Source organism: Zingiber officinale, chromosome 6A (assembly GCF_018446385.1).
Source record: "Zingiber officinale cultivar Zhangliang chromosome 6A, Zo_v1.1, whole genome shotgun sequence".
NCBI lineage: Eukaryota > Viridiplantae > Streptophyta > Magnoliopsida > Zingiberales > Zingiberaceae > Zingiber > Zingiber officinale.
Genome location: NC_055997.1, coordinates 39553682 through 39575020, shown reverse-complemented (window position 1 = coordinate 39575020; position 21339 = coordinate 39553682).

Genomic DNA, 21339 nt, shown 5'->3' with positions numbered 1-21339 from the left:
GTGATATTCATTGAAACCTCCAAATTATTGAGAATAAAGATGCATGTTGAACTGAAAGAATTGTCCTGGTCTTACACTGAAACACTAACAAACAAGATTAGAAGACACAGGAGTACTATATGATATCAAACACATGAATCTATGAACATTAAAGCATTTGACAATTTTTTTTAACAAAATTTTGTAGAAAAATAAGAAAGCAATCCTAAAATTATCAAACACCACCACAAGTTCCCTGGCAATGACGCCAAAAAAATCTAGTCTAACTTAAACTATGATTGCAAGGAAATTAAAGACAACATAAAGTAAGCATTGTATGAAATCTAGAACATTAAAGAAATCTAATCCTAATTTCATCCAAACGAATAACAGAACTTATAGCAATTGAAAGAGACAAGACAAGCAAACATTAAGTAAAATAAAGTGCATGAATTTAAACCTAACTATTGGAAGAAGTATTTTGTCGAACACCTTATGAGCATGAATCAAAATGACATGAGTACGTGCACTAAAACATGAGAGAACTACTTAGTACAAGCATCAAACAATCAACCACACAAATCAACATATTGATACGAATCAAGTGAAGAAATGCAACAATCCAAAACTGTCAATTTGATGAAGAAGAAGTGCTGCTCAGACTCGCCGAAATGAAGAGGATGGGCACCGAAGCTTGAAGAAGATCAGATCTATAGAAGATGGAGCTCAGTTTGCCCAGATCTGGTCCAGATGAAGGAAGTGGGTGCAAACTTCTTCTCTTCTAACCCTCCCTACTATCACACGAAACGTCCAGCTCCAAAACCCTCGGAACTGATGAACAATAACTAAGAAACCGGCTGTGAGAAGGCGCTGTGTTAGAATGAACCGTCATCACTCCTCTTCCTCTTCTACCTGAACCCCAATAGGAAGAAGTGAGCGAAGAATGCCGGAAGGTGAAGAATCTCACCGGAGAACCCCCCCCGGTGAGGTGGATGATCGGAGCCGAAGCTTACCGCTTGGAATTTGTTGTTGTCACTGCTGGAATCAAGAAGCAGAGGAGGTTGATTGGAATTGAGAAAAAGAAGAAGAGTAGATAGGGATGGTCGGCCGGCGGTCGTGAGGTGAGGGTGAACCGCCAGCCGTGAGGTTGAGGGCGTGAAGTTGGCTTGTGTCGGTGCGTGGGAGAAGTAGCCTCACTTCTTTTTCACGTCCGCGTGCAAAGAAGAAAGGAATAGGGGTCCAAAATTAGGGATTTTTCCTCAACCCTTGGATGCTCTTCAATTCGAATCAATGGACCAGATTTGAGGATGAGATAAACCTTGAGTGGATCCAGGTTTCGAGTTGTGGAAGAAGATCCAAATCCATTAGAATATATGGATCCATTAGAGGGTCAAATTGGGCTTAAGATTGATTTGGGCTTCTCTCTTCTTGGATCCAAAGTGGACTCTTTTTTTTGGATAATGATGATCTCTATGGATGGTTTAGATCTTCCAAATTACTTCCCTACAAATAAAATGCACATTTTTAGAAAAAATGCCAGAAAATATAGGAAGAATTATATCAAGACTCTAAATAAATATCAACTCGTAAAATGTGATATAAAATAAGATTTAAGTATACGAGATGATAAAAATATTAAGTATAAGAGCCAAAATAATATATAAAAATGCTCATTATCACCTCTCCCCATGCATTTGTTCACATCATCAAAGCATGTGAATCAATATAAACCAACCAATTTTCCTTGAAGCTCCCAATGTGGGACTAAAGGTCTATTCACAAAGGAGCTTCTTTCTACTTCCACCTCTTCTCCATTCATATATATCTAACACCTTCAACCCTGTTGAAGGTGCCTTCCAACTGAAAGGTGCGGAGGCGTCTTTAACTCCTTTGAGGGCACCTCCAGCAGCTCCGCAGCTCCCTTTTGGCTCTCTTATTGCTCCAATCACTTGGGTGATTTCGGTCAACCGAAATAGGGTTCATCCGAACCCATTTTTCGGCCTTATCCTCGAGCAGACTTCCTCCCTGGCTTCTCATCTCTCGGACCGCCGTGCGCATCCTTCCTGTTCGCCGGTGTACTCTTCCGCAGCACCTCGTCCCTCGGATGCACCAAGCCTGTCAACTCTCTTCCCGTGCCATTCTTCTCGCTAGCTGCATCTTCCGCTCGACTTCCTATGCTCCTAAGCTCCTGCACACTTAGACACAGAGATCAAATACTAACAGAACCTAACCTGACTTGGTTGATTACATCAAACTACCACAGGGTTCCAACATCAATCACTTGATAGACTTTTCACCCTTGTTAGTTATTGGTTCAATCTTGTCTTGACTAGATTCTCTTTGCTAGTTATCTCATTAAGCTTGACCTAACTAGACTTCTTACTTTCAAATATCCTATTTAGATAACCCTTGGTCAAACCTGATAATACATAGGTATATTAGCAAACATCGAGGCTAATTGCACTAACATTAACATGATAATAGATACCTAGGGTAGGCCTACCTTAGGTTTCTTTTGGGCAGCAACAACTAATACAATAGCCATTTATGACCGAGTAATACAATCCATGCTTGAAAGGCATCCAAAATCTTATGAGTAGCTATAGAACATAGATCGTAAAAGATGTGCTAATGTATACTTTACTATGTGAAAATCGACAATAGACTTCGGATATTATCCGAAGTAATAGGTAGTTAATTACCGAAGTAGACGCACGTGAAGTAAAAGGGTAAATTTTTTACTGCAGCACACATTACCGAAGTCTATCACCGGTTCAAAACCGGTTCAAAATCGAACCATTTTCGAAGTAAAAAAACTGTATTACTTCATCAAGACCAGTAAAAATACCGAAGTAATTGATGATATATTACTTCATAAGTTACGTTATTTAACGAAGTAAAATATATATACGACTTCACAGTTTTTGAATTTTGGTGCAGTAAATGTTTTATTTTACTTTCGTATAATTTAACTTAGTCGAAGTATTTATTATTGTATTAATTCATCGTAGTATAGAAGTAATAGAGTATATTTCACTACAACAAAAAAATTCAAATGTAGCGAAGTAATTGATACAAACTACTTCCCAAATGTAGCATATTTTACTGCAATACAATTTTAATTGACAAAAATTTATATTATAATATTTTATTACAACACAATATTTTTTACCACCAAAATTAAATAAATATATCACAAATATGTATCAAATACAATCCAAAAATGTATTCATAAAAGACATGTTTAACCATAACCCTAAAACTTTTGTATCCATAAATCTCTAAATACATGTCTAAACTTTATATCATAGCCTACACTTAGGCACCCACATAGAAGTAGACGAATTCACTCCATTCACTTCTGACTTCATCATACTGAGATTGATTGTAATACTGTTTATTTTTTGATGCTGCAAACTGAAACATTAATAGAAATTTGAAGATCAATAAAAAATAACTCAATATTTTATAAAAAAAATATTTCATAAAAAAGAAATTCACCTTTCTCTCCAATTGTGGATCTTCATCCAAGACTATCTCTTTCATGTACCGCATCACACAATATCCACATTCAACACCACCCTTTTGTTTAAGATTACCCTAATGAAATTGAAAATGTCATACAAGAAGTCACAATCTAAATAATAAAAATTATGAATTGTTGTCTAAATACATAGTCACAATACATACTGTCAATTGTTTAAAACCTGGTCCTTTTGAAATATCCCTTGATGCATTGTATATCTTGACCCCCACTACATTGTAAACAATAGAAAATTATTTTTACAACCTATAATGAATTGAATGCATTCAAAATCAGTATAATCTACTACTTACTTGGTCACAATATTTTGTCAAGCTTAGTCTCGGTTCCTGTTACTCAAAGAGTCTAATAAATATATCATATTCTTATCTTCATTAATTATAGTCAAGATTCAATGGTACCTGTACAAATGAAAATATAAACAGTGGTTAACACATCATTTATCCCAAAAGATTTGAACTCTCCTTTGACTTTCTTTTCCAACAAATCATCATACAATATGAGATTGTAACAAATCAATCCAAAAATTCCAATATTATTTAGCAAGACAATATGAAAATTAGATTAAAAAAATATTTACAATTTTTTCAGCGACTTCTGCTATCTCCATATTTGTTATGTTGCCAGATTTGTCCTCGCGGGCTTTACACCAAAGTATCGATCTATCAATTTCCTCATTTTCAGCAATTAATTTTTTCTCCCTCTATAATTCCAAAAATGATTAGTTACATAATATTAAATATTTGCTTGAAAATGACAAATACAATGCTTCAAAGCTTACCAATTCATCCTCTAAGCCGACGTAACCCTTGCGAGACAGTCTGTGATGATATTTATAATGCATCGTTCGTTCTTTTTGCTTTTTATGAATAACCTACATAGAAGATACATTCATAGACACTTGTATACATTCATAAACACTTGTATGAATAACTGCATTTGGTGGCTGGTCAAGAATGGTTGTTCTAATCAAGCAGTTCAAAATCACAGAAGTTAAACAACCTAACATTTGGGAAGTCAAACCAGCTTCTGTTACTGCTGAAGTGACTTGTAGCATTGCAAGTTATAGAGCACATATCAGATCAGAATGGGATTCTCTTAAAGAACATGATGTTTAGTTTTTATTGTCAATTAGGCCTCTTTTGAACCTCTTAGTCCAGAGGAAGCCGCCAAGTCATCTGTCCCACAGAGGTTTGACCTTCAATATGTACGTGGATGTGAAATAACTAAAATCCATGATGAAGAAGGTGTTCTTATGAAGCCACCTAAGGGTGATCTTTGTGCAGTGACAATTGCTCTGGACACAGCACAGTATCACATGGATGTTACGGATATTGCTGAAAAAGGTGCAGAAGATGTATATGGAGCATTTACCTTTTTGATGCGGAGGAAGCCTAAAGAAAATAATTTCAAAGAAATGTTGGACTCCATAAGAGACCTTATGAATGAGTCTTGCATAGTTCCTGATTGCTTGCGTAACATCTTTTTGGGTTATGGTAATCCTGTTTCTGCACAATGGCATAACATGCTTGATCTTTTGGACATATAAGCTAGATAATTATACAACTAATATGATAAGAATGAATTAAAGAAGGCAGACCAAAGTTAAAATATGAAGATATTAAAGTAAATAAATAAAAGTTAAAAAATACTACATGCAACTCAAAATATAAAATCATTGGAACTTCAATTTGTGAAATCTAATACAAGTAAGAAGAGACAGACCAAAGAGGTTGGTGTGTGGTATGAAGAAAAATTTATTAAAATTAACATACTAATCTCTAATGGTATTAAGTTGTTTATAATATGTGTTGGTTAACAAAAGAGTGATCAATAGTTTCATAATTGCATTGTAAATAATAATATAGGTTTGTAAATACATAATTGCATTGTAGAGAGAGCTATAAAATGGTCAACCTACATTGCATAACATTTCTCTAATGGATAAACAATCATGATACTCAATTCATAAATTGTACAAGTGTTAGAATAATCATATAATGATTTGTAATGAAGCTTTTAGCCAGCGAAGGTTGTCCAATCGAATGGCAAGTCAAGAGTGCTAAGTGTTGCTTCAAGTTATACAGAGTAGAAGTGACCAAAACTCCTATATCTTACATAGAGGTTGTCTGAAACTAATTACCAAAAAAGAGAATTTTTATCCCGATATATAAGGCTAATTTATGTTTTCCCAAAAAATGGGTTCTTATAATTAAGATTTCAACTCTTATATTAATAGAAAGTGAGAAATAATAGGCCTTCATTTCTTGTATTTCAATCAAATGGAGAGGAATCTACAATTCTTATTTTATCTAATAAACCATAAATACAAGTTGCTGGTCAATTACCATAAACCAAGTGTAGTTATCATAGTGGAAGTCCATTTTTAAAGGTTGGTCAATTACCATAAATACAAGACTGAATTGATTCAAGTTGCTGGTCAATTATCATAAAGATTGATACAATTTTTGTCTTAAAAAAGGGATGGTTAAATCCATTTTTATCTAATAAACCATAAATACAAGAGTGAAAAAGCAAGTGTAGTTGAAAAAGAGCTTTGTTCTTATGTTTTGTGTCATTCTAAAGGTTGAATTAACAATCACTCAAGCATTACAAATTGACAGATCAAAAAATAAAAGACAGAATTGACCAATTCAAAATTTTTCTAGAATTGAACAATACAAATGACACAATTCATCCCAAAATTGTCAAATAGTTGGGATCATAATTGTCAAAATTAAGATTAATACTAGAATCAGATGGTCAAAACATGTCAGTATTAATCATATTGAATGGTAGAGTATGATGACGGTTTTGTGGCACTTGGTCTAGGCAGTGGAAAATTGAAAATAATAGCACGGTAAATAATTAATCAAGACAAGTTGTGAGTGATTGATTGCAAGGCCAGTGACAAAGACTTGCCTACTCAAATTCATTCATTCTAAGGTTAATCGAGACCAAGAGCAGAATGACAAGGTTGAAGAAGATAGGAGTTGCGATTGGGTGAATCATTATTTTTTTAACAAACAAACAAATTAAAAAGAAGAGATATCTATAGGAAGAACATTAATGGTACAACATAGGAAAGAAGGGGTCGAGAAGGAAGAAACCTAGTGTCGGGTGACTCTCGGCATCAGGGAGAAAATGCAGAAGGAGAACCTGTTGTTCGCGTCGGATTGAAACATCGAAGGAGGAGGTAGCCGTCGGGAGGAGGGGCGCGAAGGAGAAGGCTAGTGTCGAGTGGTTGTCGCGCGTCAGGGAGAAACTGCGACGAGTGGCCGTCGCGCGTCGGGGAGAAAGCGATGAGGAGAAAACGCAAGAAGAAAAGGGCAGATTAAGGTTTAGGGTTCGGTGAAAAATCCTTATAATAAACCAATTCGGTGAAAAATCCTTATAATAAACCAATTCAACTTTTAGCCAACTATAACACCAACATTAATCTATTTAATTTATTACTTCATCAATTATCCATATAAAATTTATTTTATAACTTATTACTTCTCTAAATATATATTATGAAGTAAAAAGTAAGATAAAATTAGAAGTGGGTCCACATTTTTAAACCTATGAAGTATAAAATTATATTTACTGCATCAAATTTAATATCGAAGTTTATTATCATATATTACTTCACAATTGTTGATTGTCGAAGTAAACAGTGGCGAAGTCTATTGCCCATTTTCACATAGTATAGGAGAAAGGTACACAATCCTAACTATTAATTATTCATAGAGTTTAAATGTTTTGTTTAAGGATACACGTGAAATTTCCATTAATAGTTTAATTGATAATGTTAGAAGAAAGGTTGTTTAATGGTTCTTTAACCATAAGGAAGAAGCTTCAAAATTTTATGGTGTTCTAACACCTTATGCCATGAACGAATTTGATTTAAGGAGACAAAGAACTAGACTATATGTGGTCTTTTCATACTCCCATACTAAAATGAAAGTATAGACATCAACTTCTTCCTACATTATTGATTTGGAAAGACAGTTACACCTGCGGTGAGTTTCAAATTTCAAGACTTCCATGCTCATATGTTATTACGGTCATCATACATTTGTATCGCAAAATTGAAAGGCCACTTACATGGATTGCATTTACCCATGTTAACATAAGTAATTTTGGCCTAGTGATTTATACAACATTCTAGTTCTACCTCCCTACAGTGTTGTGCAGCTCAATAGGAGAAATAAGGCACGCATCTAGTCTTGACATATTATGAAGGTAAAAAATAAATATAAAAGGTGCAAGCAACTTAACCATAATAGAAGGTCTCATAGAATGCCACTAGATATTGATTCCTCAATTACTATTGTTGTATATAATTAAGATAAATTATAAAGGATTAATGCAAGTCTATTACAACAAACATTTGATAATATTGATATGAAAAAGTCAGTGGTTATTTTTACTTGAGTGTAGACATTGTTCAATGATAATTTATAAATTCTGTTTAGCATCTCTGTTGTCTTATATCTCTGCAAGTGTTTTACTTGATAGCATCTATTTTCATTTTTACTTAGTTGACCCAATTTTGTGTTATGGTTGTTTGCATAATTGGTAACGTAATATTGCAGTGGCATGTATGAATTCATTTTTATGGAAAAGTTACAGTAGTTATTTTAGTGCATTGCCATTAATCAGCATTAAAAAAATAATTAAAGCATTATGCTTATCAACGAAGAGTGCCAATTGGCATAGTGGGGTATCTTATAATCTTACTTGGAGCGCACTAGTAGCTTTGTTGAAGAGTAGAATGAGGCATCTGTATTGTTAGATTTATTTTATCACAATGTGAAAGTATAATATTTATAATTTTTTTAAAAATAAATAGGATTAAATTTTTAAAATTTTCTCAATGAATAATTATCGAAGATATGAGAATCATGAAAACTCCACGAATTAAACTCATAGTCGAGATGACAATTACGAATAAACTATCACTATAGATCTACAACGTCTCGATCCAGAATCCAGCAATTCAAGAACAAAGTGTCAAAAGCCTCTCACTTATTTCTCTTTGCAATGTGCTCTTTATATAATACTTACTTGCCTTACCCATTTCTCCCATTCTCTTTTATGCGGGAATCATGGAGACATGAGAATCATAGAGTAATAAGATCATGGGAATAACCACCCATGATCTCACAAGTGATATTACCAAAATGTCCCTAAGTGGGCATAATATCTATCTCCCACTTGCACACGAGGATATTTTATAACTGTCACAAGATCATAGCTCATATGATCTACTAAATCACCCTACTGGATCTTCATACAGGATTGGGCATCGTGCGACTAGCAAATACACCTATAAGCAAAGACCTCTCAATACACCTGATAGGATGATCGTGAGGTCACTGATAGTACTAAAAGAACTCGTTGTACCCCAGATCCAATGCATTTGCATCCATCAAGCCACCTTCCTCATCAAAAGTGATCCCCCTATAATTTGCTCGATTGTGTATTCACTATTATGCTCAATTCCCAACTTGGATTAACATAGCAGACTGGTCAGTGAATACTACTCAATGATGTAATATCGATTGGTCTTCCTTTTCCCAAACATGAATCTATCAGTTTCAATTCAGCTACTTTCTTAGACCTGCCCCCACATACCTCAATTTATATTACGGGTCATAGGTAAATAAACTAAAGTAGCAACACTAATCCGAGGCTTCAAGAATCGGCCGAAAGTAATAAAGGCACAAGAGATCCCACCCAATGGATCTCGGATCTCACACAGTGGAATACAGGGATTAATAATTTAATTGTTTCAAATAAAGTGACTCCAATTATCCTTAGTGGTATTATCACATGTGGTATGAAACACGTGCTATAATATTATTCCCCCATCTCTCAATAGGGCATATATAAGATTTATCTAATACTATGTAGGTTTGGGACTCAGTCTACCCGTAAAACTTTACCCAGAGATCTTAGAAAGAGTACCTCAGAAATGATATCACTAATTGCAGGTGATAGCTAAGATCTCATACTTGGCTACTTATAGGCAACATGAATGTGAGTATATCTATATTGATCATTTTGTAAATGACCTCATCCTGAACACATATCAGGGCAATATATGTTCTAGTAGGGCTACATTCAAAACCTCTTATAGCTAGAAACCATCTCATCCCTACTCACTCAGAGTTAGAGGTGGTCACTCGTGTGAGAGAGATGACCTGGCCTGCCTCACATATCTTTTCACCACATCATAAAATATATGATAAAAAAACATTAATTAAAATATAATAACTTATGTGTGACTGAATAATACATAATAATCCCATATTAAAATAATAAGCATTAACATTTAACATCATCAATCTAGTACAAAATGAGAAATGTCAATACATACACAAACCCAATGACTCTCTGTGTCCTAAAAATGAGTCTCTAGTAATGAGTTTGGTAAAAGGATCATCCATCATGCTATGTGTAGAAATGTACTTGATGGTCACTTCACTCTTCTCGATGATGTCTTGATAACCATGATTATGCTACATTATTTTGATTCATAATGTATGTTTTTAATGGTCTTTTCATAGCTTAAACTTATGTTTACTCTACATTTCATAAATTGCATGTGATCTTGGACCTAATTGCAAATTAGCCTATTTTTATGGTATTTGATGCTAATATTTGTTTATTATTTTGTAGGCATCAAAAGGGTCATGGGCCCGATCAGATCAGACCACACTTGGGATCCAATCTAGGGCTAAATGAGGCGATCAAGCTTTGGAGCGATTTGAACCGTTCATCTACAATCAAGCAGATCTGGTCTATCCGACCTAATGAGGAGCAGATCTCATCCGTTGATGAAGATCCGAAGCTTTTGATCCAGATCTGAAGACATCACAGCCGTTAGATGAGATCAAATCAATCTGGACCGTCCGATCAGATGTGAGGATGATTTAAATGGCGAGAAGCTACAGTGCAGAAGTGAGGCTCGACATTTCCGCGACAAAAACACTGCTCTTCCTTCTTCTTCCTTGCGGCGCCGTTGCTCCCTTTCCACAAACTAGATCTGGAGCAAATTTCTTCATCATCAGTGATTTCTAATCTTTCGGCGTTCATCGTCCGAGGTTACAGAGAGTGGCAGAGGCGTTCCCAGTCCACAAGCTTAAGTTCTATTCCTTATTCCCGCGATCCAGATTAATGGTCGTTCTCTAAATCTGTGATTTCCGTCAATCAACTGGAGCTCGAGAGGCGTTCCCAGTAGCTTCAGAATTCATTCCATCTTCATTTCATCTGTTGCACTTGAGTGGATCTGATCAATCGACCGAGTGACACGAATTCCAGAATTCATCTTCTGAACTCGAGCGATAAGGGTGCTAGTCAGTTCGTGAGCTCGAGAGGCGTTCCTAGCAGCTATGATCGTACGCTTGCATTAGTTGGGAGTTCAGATCTTTGCCGGTGGTCACCCGAGGGCATTCTCAGAGGTGGCTCTATTTTCTGACAGAATGAAGAAGTGCTGATCTGGGTTTGGGTTTGTGGAATGCTAGGGTTTTTGTTTTCTTTGCCTTTCTTGCAATTAGTTTAAATTGTCCACATACATGCTCAGATCTTGTGATCTGATTTCATTACTTTGTCATTTCTTCTTTGTTTCATGTTTTCTGAAATTCCCGAATCTGAATTTTCTCACTTGCTTTCTGATCTTGTTGAATTTCTACATCCAAAACAGTGTTTAGCTACTAACATAGTTGCAATTTATTTCCTAGTTTGAATTCTCTATTTTAGTTCATGTAATTTAGAGTTAGTTTCAATTAATGAGTCAATGAAACTTTTATTCTAAGCATTTGAATTATGGTGAATGTGAATGGAGTTTGAATGTAAATGTTTGTCTTGAGCCTTTCATTATTATCCTTTATTAAACTTTGTTGAATGAGAGTGAGACTTGAAGATTTGTTGTTTGAGATTGATTGGTGAGGTGGATTGTTATTGGGAATAGGATGCTAGTTCGGTTTCTAGAAGTGTAATAAGTTCTTGAGTTACATGATTACTTGTAATCTTATTTTTGATTGTAGATGAATTTCGGTTGAAGTGTGAATGAAGGTGAAAAGTTTAATTGATCTTGTGGATGTAAGGAATCAATTTTGAATCAATTCTAGAATTAGCACACACTCACTAGTTATCCTTGGAGAAAAATACGACTTGGGACTCCATATTACAACACTTTTATTTAGTTCAGTCGAGTTCCTAATTTTTATTAATTTGATGTGCCATGTGATATGTAATATGGTCGACACCATGTCTCTCACAAAATTATATCTGGTGTCTATGTGTTTGGTCCTATTATGATACTTAGGGTCTCGAGTGTATGCGATAGTTACCTAATTATCACAATAGATAATTACTGGCCTCCCACTATCTACCACAATCCCTAAGTCATCCAATAGTCTTGGAACCAAACACTCTCATGAACTACAACTAAGCAAGCCACGAACTTAGCCTCCATTGTAGATAAAGGCTACACAAGTTTGCTTCCTATTTCTCCATGAAATAGCACCGCCATTGAGCAAGAGGGCAAAACCTGATGTTGATTTATGCTTATCTAGGTTGTCACCCCAGTCGGCATCTGAATATCCCACAAGGTGCAAATCATCTCCCCCATAACACAAGAAAAGGCTCACAGTTCCCTTAAGATACCTAAAAATCCTTTTCACTGCTCTCTAGTGACCCCTTCTAGGATTTGATTGATATCTACTCACCAGACTGACTTCGTAACATATGTCTAGTCATGTACACAATATTGCATACATTAAACTTCCTACTGCACTGGAATAGGGGACTTTGCTCATTTCCCTTGCTTCTTCTTGAGTTTTAGGGCACATATCAAGACTTAGACCATCACCCTTGTCTATAGGAGTATTTATGGGATTGTTATCGTTCATCCAAAAATGCTCAAGAATTTTCTTAATATAGGTCTCTTGTGAAAGAGCCAACATTCTTTTTAAGCGATCCCTTTGGATCTTTACTCCAAGGATGAACTTTGTTTCACCCATGTCTTTCATGTCGAAGTTAGATGACAACCATATTTTAATAGTCATAAGATACTCTATGTTGTTCCCAACCAACATTATATCATCCACATACAATGACAAGATCACAAAGGAGTCATCAAAACATATCAAATAGACACAATGATTATCCTCGATCATTGCAAAACCATAAGATATCACTTCCTCGTGAAATCTCAAGTACTACCTATTAGTATTAGCCTTAATACCAATTATGAGATGATTATAAAGGGCTCCTTTTGTATCATATTTCATTATTAATAAAGGCAAAGTTGGTTATTATAATTACTTCAATTTAGTGACAAATGAATAGGTATAAATAATGTCCTAGAGTAGGAGGTTCTAATATACAACATATCAATTGGATGAATTGATAATGAGATATTGTAGATATACATAGAATACTACTCTTAACTATTCCTAGTCAAGCATTAATATGCAAGGAAAATATTAATGCGTTGAGACTAGCATGTAAGTCAACGGATGACTTAATCTCACAAACCATTGATATGAGATATCAGGTTGATACATGAGTATATATTAGAGAATATATACTGAATAATCCGCTATGAGAATGTTTTATGAATCATTATATGAGTATCATAAATATTCTCATGTGACTATTAGTATGAATAGTTCTTAGACCTGAAGTCACTACGGTTTTCTACATAAGGAGTTGTATATTTTGGTATCGATAGACATCACCCGTAACAAAGTGGACCATAAAGTCAATTATTGAGTATGCAATAAGTTATACGGAGAGATATGAGTAATGTAGATGAGATCTATCCCTTCTATATAATGGAAGTGATATCTATGGGCCCCTTAATTAGTAGGATACAAGAATACATGGTCATGCTTAAATGAGTCAATATGTGATATTGAGCTTATTTGATTGAGTGGGTCTACCTAGAGATCAAGAAACATAAAGATTGATAAGAGGATGACACGCTCTATGCCTCATTGATCAATCTAGATATCAAGGATAGAAGGATTGAGTCATACAAGATAATAGTCACAGAAAGGTTAAGTCAGATCTTGATATTCTCGTCACTTGGGTAGCAATGATGTCTTGCTACTAGAGCCATCAATTTGGGTTGGGCCCGTTGGATTGGCCCACCCCGCTAAGCCAATTAAGCGGGTTGGGTTGGAATTTTATCAACCCAAGCCTGCCATTGGCCGACCCGCCTAGGCCCGCGACCCGCGCGGGTTGGCCCGCGACCCGCGCGGGTTGGCCCGCGACCCGCGCGGGTTGGCCCGCGACCCGCGCGGGTTGGCCTGTGGGTTGAGAAACACATGTTCGTGGACGTGGAGAAGGACACGATATGGTTTAAGATATGAAAGTTTTTATAGTTGGCTATCGACTTTATTGATCATGTGATTGAGGCCATAGTTGGCTGAATATTTTTTAGCTTGAAGGATTGAAATTTGCTTCTGCTAGTCAACAACTATCAACTCTTGAATAGTCCACAATCCATCAATCTCACCCTTTGCTACTTTGATCTTTCTAATTATTTCTTGCAAACCATCAATCTCTTCTTCAAGCAACATTTTCTATGAATTTATCTCAAGATGCAATTTTCATTCTTCTTTTAAAGGTTGCATATCAAGTTGCAGAAGCTTAATGAAAATATGAAAGTTTTTTAAAAAAATTTATAGGCCCGTGGGTTTGCCCGCCAAACCCGCAACCCACCTTTGATTGGGTTGAGTTGGAGATTTCCCAACTCGCCAAGTTGACGGGTCGGTCCACCTTGCCCCGACAAATGGTTGGCCCACCACGGGCTGACCCTCCCCGCCACGGGTCGGTTCGTTTGACAGCTCTACGTGCTAAATGTCACTCATTACTTATGTATCTAAATGTTGATTTGGATACATTACTAATCTTACAAGAACCTATTGAGTCACACACAAAGAACAAGTCAATGGAGATAGATTCATATGATAGATCATTGGATTAAATTTAATTCAAATTAGACTCATTGAGTTAGACTTAATTGGATCCAACTATTTGATTGAGTCCAATTTGAATTAGACTCATTAAGTCAATTGGATTGATGATTAATGAGTTGGACTCATTAAGTGATTTCATGAATTTGAATTCATGAAGAAAGAGGAGTGTATATTAATGAAGAAAGAGGAGTGTACAACTTGAATTACTCATTCATTGGATGCATTGGATGAAGAATGAACAATTTGAATTGCTCATGCATTGGATTCATTGGATGAAGACAAATATTAATGTCAATTAAGGCATGATATTAAGGCATAAGGCAATTTCATGAATCTATAAAAAAGAGATTTTTGGATTTATTTTCATGATGAGTTTTTGGTGTTCTTGCTCTTCTTCCTCCTCCTCTCTTCACTTGGCCAAAACTTCCAAGAAGGGTTGCTAGCACAACCTTTGGTTGTTTCATTCTACACTTTGTGAGTTTGTGAGACAAACAAGGCTTGTTCGTGTGGATACCATAGAGGCGCGGCCACTTGATCGCGCTAACATTTGCATCTAAAGAAATGTTGATGTCGGGATTGTGAAGGGCATGCAACAAAGGTATACCTCCTTTTTCATGTAGAAACTTAGTATATGGTTTCCTTTCGTATGGATCTTCTGGATAGAAACTAGATGTTTTTTCGTTGCTCTTTTCCGTGTTTAGTGCCTTAGTTCCTTACAGTGGTATCAGAGCCGCTTGCGAAAGCATATACTAAGTTGTAGTAGAATTTCATATGTGATATAGAAATTGCATGACATGTTTATTATGATTTGCATGATTATGAGCAAATTTCGGCTAAGAGGTTTTTAGCGAGACCATTGTGGCGTTGCGGCTTATAATTAGTTGTTTAAATCATAGTAAATTTTATGTCATAATAGATTGAGAATGTTATATGACATGGTGCATGGTTATGGGCCTTAAACCCCAATATGATTGGATGTGTGTGTTGTAATTCATAATACGGCCTGCGTGTCGTGCCTCTCCTCTTTCATTCTTATTGAAAATTTAGACTACACTTGAATGTAACTTGAGTTTTCATTAGATTTTGTAATGTATAAGTTAGAGAAGAATAAGTCTACTTGACGACGGTGAAAAAGGGAGGAGGACAACAACACACGACGACAGAGAAAGCACTTGGAGAAGATGCTTTGACCTAGGTTGACATTACGATCTTCTCCTTGGCTTGAGAGGATCATAGAAAATGGGGCCACAACTATGTCATGTTTTATTTTATACATATATGTGATGTATGTCATGATATGCTATGATTTTATGCGATACATGTGTAGTTTAATCATAATTAGGTCTCTTTTAAATATGCCTACCAAATTTCGGTACTCACTACTACCTCGATCATTTGTAGTCAGGTTTGCCAAATCAAGGTGACTCGTTTTATCTTGGTAGAGTGTACGGAACAATAGTGATGTCCGACTATTAGACTTTGAGTGTGACTTAACTAAGTTACCTTAATTGGATTGAGAACTTAGAGGCACATCCCATATGATATAATTCAATTATACTAGTCTTGGGTGATTAGCCAAAACTAACTCAAGATGTGTTATCATGTGGATTTCATAAGATGGGCAAATGAACAAATAATCTTGTTCACACAATGATACAAGAGTTACATATAATGTAATTGGTAAATGTTACCTACCTAAGTTATACTAAGTCTTGGATGATTAGCCAAAACTAACTCAAGATGCAGTATAATATGGATCTTGTCCTACATGAATGTTATCGTGATTGGATTTGGAGCTAGTAGTGTGGGTAAAACCACATCCATGACTTGCTCCTACCAAAGCTTTACAATTTAGTGGGAGAATCATTTAATGAAAAGCCTAATTAAGAGATTTAAATATGATACCTATTTCTGTATTTTATAATTATGGATCACCATGTTATCTAGTACGTCGAATACACTTTCTCTGCGATCTGTCCTTGATAAGGACAAGCTCAATAGAGCTAATTTCTTGGACTAGTACAGGAACTTGAGAATAGTTCTCAAGCAAGAAAGAAAACTGTACGTCCTAGAGCAGCCCATTCCTAAAGCACCCCCCACTACTGCCACTAGAGCTGATAAGGATGCTTATAAGAAGCATCAAGATGATGCATTAGATGTATCATGCCTTATGCTCGCTACCATGAACTCTGAGCTTCAGAAGCAACATGAGAACATGGATCCTTATGATATGGTTGAACATATTAGACAACTATATAAAGGATAAACAAGGCATGAGAGATTTGAGATCTCCAAGGCTCTATATCAATGTAGAATGCAAGAAGGAAGTCCCGTAGGGCCTTATGTGCTCAAAATGATCGGATATGTGGAGAATCTACAAAGGTTGGGATTCCCATTAGGCCAAGAATTGGCCACTGACCTTATTCTACAGTCATTGCCCGAGAGCTACGGTCAATTTGTCATGAACTATAACATGAATGAAATTTACAAACCACTGCCTGAGATGTTGAGCATGTTGAGAACTATTGAACTCAACCTTAAGAAGGCAAAACCTAGTACCATTTTAATGGTGCCAAAGGGCAAAGGCAAGTCGAAGCCTAAAGGTAAGGGTAAGACCCAAGCCAAAGGCAAGGGCAAGACTCATGCACCGAAACCCAAAGGTGGGGTAGCTAAGGAAGGAACCAGCTTCCACTGTGGTAAGATCGGACATTGGAAGAGGAACTACAAATTATACCTAGAGGAAGTGAAAAGGAAGAGAAGTGAAACTTCTGCCTTAGGTATATATGTTATAGAAGTCAATCTATCTATTTCTTCTTCATGGGTATTAGATACTGGATGTGCATCTCACATTTGTACTAATGTGCAGGGCTTGAGAAATAGTAGTATTGGGATGTATACTATAAGCCTAGCTTTTGTATGAACATCTGTTTTTGAGATATTTTGAAATGAGAATTACTTTGGTCAAACGTTTGTATTTTATATTTATATATATGCAGTTGTCCATTTAATTTATATTATAGATAACATGGTGTGTGGTGTCACACAAAAGATCACGTTATCGGTTCCTTATAAATTATAAATAGTAACTCACAACCAAGATGGATAGGGACAAACCATTGGAATGGTTGTAGTGTAATTTGGTTTTAGTTTGTCTTGGATATAAAATTACACTAGTACACTATGTGTGTATTGAGTAGGACCATTTGAGGTTGTTTGATTTATACTGACTGCATAAAAAGAACAGAACCTCTATTATTATGGATGTGTGTACTCTTAATCCCGATATAATAACAAACACATATACTTAGTATTTATTTCTTTAACTTATCAATGGGTGAGATTTATTCGTTAAATAAATAGGCCCGATAAGTTGGGAGATAATATCATTTATATGGTGTGTTGTTGATTATAAAAGGAAACTGTGTCTTATTTATTTAGGTTGATGATGTCCCCTTGAGGAGCTCATAAGGATTATCATGTAAACCTTGCAGGTGGACTTAGTCCGGCATGATAATAAAGTTGAGTGGTGCTACTCTTGGAGTCAGATGTTAATTAAATGAGTTGTCAGTAACTCATTTAATTAACGGATATACGATATCTTAAACATAGGGAGATTAACACACTCATGATAAGTAAGAGCCCATATTGTAATATGAGATTGGTGCGGTAGTTCAATAATGACCCTTTAGTGGTATGAGTTATTATTGATAAACTTGAGTTGGGTGTTCAGGTCGAATACAAGAAGCTCAAGTTCATCAGGAGGCCAAAACCAATTCCTCCTCTCAGACCCTGTTGTAGCCTCTATATATATAAAGCCTCACATCCATCCAAGCCCTGCTCTTACCCAAGCAAGGGGCTGACAAGCCTTGCTTCTTACCCAAGCATAGGGCCGACCAAGGCTTGCTTAGTTCCCAAGATAAGGGTCAGCCAAGCCTTGCTTGGTGCCCAGGCAAGGGGCCAACCACAATAGGAAAAAAGGGAGATTTTATTTAAAACAGAATTTTGTTAAAATCTTTCCTTTTTAGCGGTCAGCAAAGATTATAAAAGAAGAGAGGGTGGTGCCCAAAAACTAACCTAAGAATCCTCTTCTATTCTCTTGTGGTCGGTGCCCCTCCTCTCTTATTTTCCCCTTGCTTCTTTCCCTAGGGTCGGCAACATCTTTCCCTTCCTCTTCATTAGCGCCGACACCCCTTTGGAGAAGAGTTTACGTTGTGGTCGATTGCTTGGAGGAGAAGAAGAAGAGAAGGAGGCATCCTATTCTAGCATCTCTTGGTGGCCGAAAGATTGGAAACAAGAAGAAGAAGTCGGGTGGTTTTGTCTTGGTAGATCATCGCCCACACGACGTCCAAGAGGAGGAGAGGAATACAGCAGAAGATCAAGAGGTCTTAGCACACGAGGAAAGGTACAACTAATTCTTATTCCATAGCATAATTAGCTTGTTTTTCTTCGTATGGATCCTGAACACCAACACAAGAGACCAATGATCTTGTGCTTCGATCAAGGTGCGCTTTGATCAATCAAGAACTTGCTTGATTGATTAAATACATGTCTGATTGAGCATGTGGGTTGCTAGGAAAGGTTCTGTGCTCATACAAATTTTTGTACAGGGGATTTACACAGAACGAAATTCCCAACGCCAACAATTGGTATCAGAGCGAGGTTTCTGCCTCTGAGTGTTTGGCTTTTGATTAAATTATGCACTATTCATATATAATTTAGGTAGGATAATTGTAGGATATGCAAAATAGATTAACTCTGTGGTTGCAGGTATCCTAGTTTCAACTATTATGTCCTATTATATTTGTATGTGATTTGAACTCTCGGGCATATCGAGGGTATTTTGTGTGTCCATGATTGTAATTATTAAATACAGCCAGAGCTATATTAGTTTATTTTACATTTTTGTTCTATCTAGATTACAAGTACGTTCCTTCGTGGAATACAGGATCGATAAATGTAATTTTTTTTATTTCTTATTGTTGCGGCTTGCTATGCGTGGTGCTACCTTGAGAACCGGAGGCGTGGCAAAGAAGGAAGCAAGATAGACGCGACGACATAAACCCTAGGGCCGGCGGCTAGGTTTTCTCCTCCTCACCTAGCTACGGTTGGCGGCGGCTAGGGTTGGTGCCATACGGAGGACAGTGATGGATGAGGCTATAATATTTGGATATTTATTTTCATATTTATTGCCTTTATATGATGTGTTTGTGTGCTTGTGTGCATGTGTGATGTGTGTGTATGTTAAAATTCCTAGATTTTAAATAACTAAGTGGGAGAGGAATTATTTAAATAAATTCCATGGTCTCCATTACTGGTTTGTAAGTGATGCATTCAAACTTGTGCGTTGGCTTTAAGTGTCTTCCTCCACATCAGATGAGTTTGTTTGCGGATCACTAGATCAAACTTCCTATATGGATGATTATAGGAAATTATTTAGGTTTGTGTGATCTTCTCCATCTGAAGGGGCATAATTCTAATTAATGGACTAAGTATCAAGTAATGATATACACTTGGGTGCATTTAACCATCGGAGTCACTGCTATTATTTGTGTGATCAAAGACAAACCAACTATTAATTTTATTTGTCATAAAGTTAGGTTGACAAGATAATAAAATAAATGGGTAAAACCTCATCTTACAAATGTTTGAATTAGTATACGTCCACACTATCGTGACATATGAAATTCACGGTGTTTTGAAGTGTTGGTGAATTTAAATTGTATTGTTTGAGGAATCAATATTATTTTAAATTCTAAAGTTTTGACCAAATATCTTATTTTGTGATTCTCAGGATTTGAAAATGGCTTTCAATCCTCTTGCTATTATTTTAAAAGAAAACAAACTTACTGGTCCCAATTATATTGATTGGAAATGAAACTTAGACATTGTCTTAACTGCTGAAGGATATAAGTTCATACTTTTTAAGGTCTGTTTTAATGTGCTTGATAGCAATTCTAGTGAAAAGGAGATTGACAAACATAGGAAATAGATCAAGGCAAATGAGATGACGCAATGTTACATTTTGGCTTCTATGTCAAATGTGCTGCAACATCAGCATCAGGTCATGTCTACTGCCTATGACATGATGTACAATCTCAAAGAACTCTTCAGACACCAGAATCGGACTGTCAGGCAGGAGGCTATGAGAAACCTGATGATGACCACCATGACTGAGGGGACACCCGTGAGGGATCATATTCTCAAAATGGTGGCTCACTTGAACGAGATACAAATCATTGGAGCTGAAATCGATGGGGAAACCCAGGTCGATATCATTCTCCAAACGCTACCCAAGAGTTTTGAGCAGTTCTGCCTGAATTATAACATGAACAAAAGGACTTATTCATTGGCGGAACTTCTGACAGAACTCCAAGCAGCAGAAGGGCTATTTCGTCAAAGTTCTTAAATTCACATTGTTGAAAACGTTTCTGCTTCTAAGCCGAAAGGCAAGAAGAAGAAAAAGAAACAAGTTGGTTCAACAAAGAAAGTGATTCGATCTCAAGGGACTGGACCGCAAGCAGGTGTGAAGAAGCTAAAGGGCAAGTGCTTCGCATGTAAGCAGTCTGGACATTGGAAGGTGGATTGCCCTCGTAGAAAGGAGAACAATAAAGGTATATCTCATTCATTAGTTATTGAAACGTGTTTAGCGATGTTATCTACCAGTATCTTGTGTGTAGATATGGAAGCCACTGATCATGTCTGCAATTCATTGCAGGGATTCCAGGAAACTCGATGACTACATGAAGGGGAGATCACCGTCTACATGGGCAATGCTACGAAAGTGACGGCTGTTGCAGTGGGAGATGTTTATTTATCTTTTGATAGGAATAAAACATT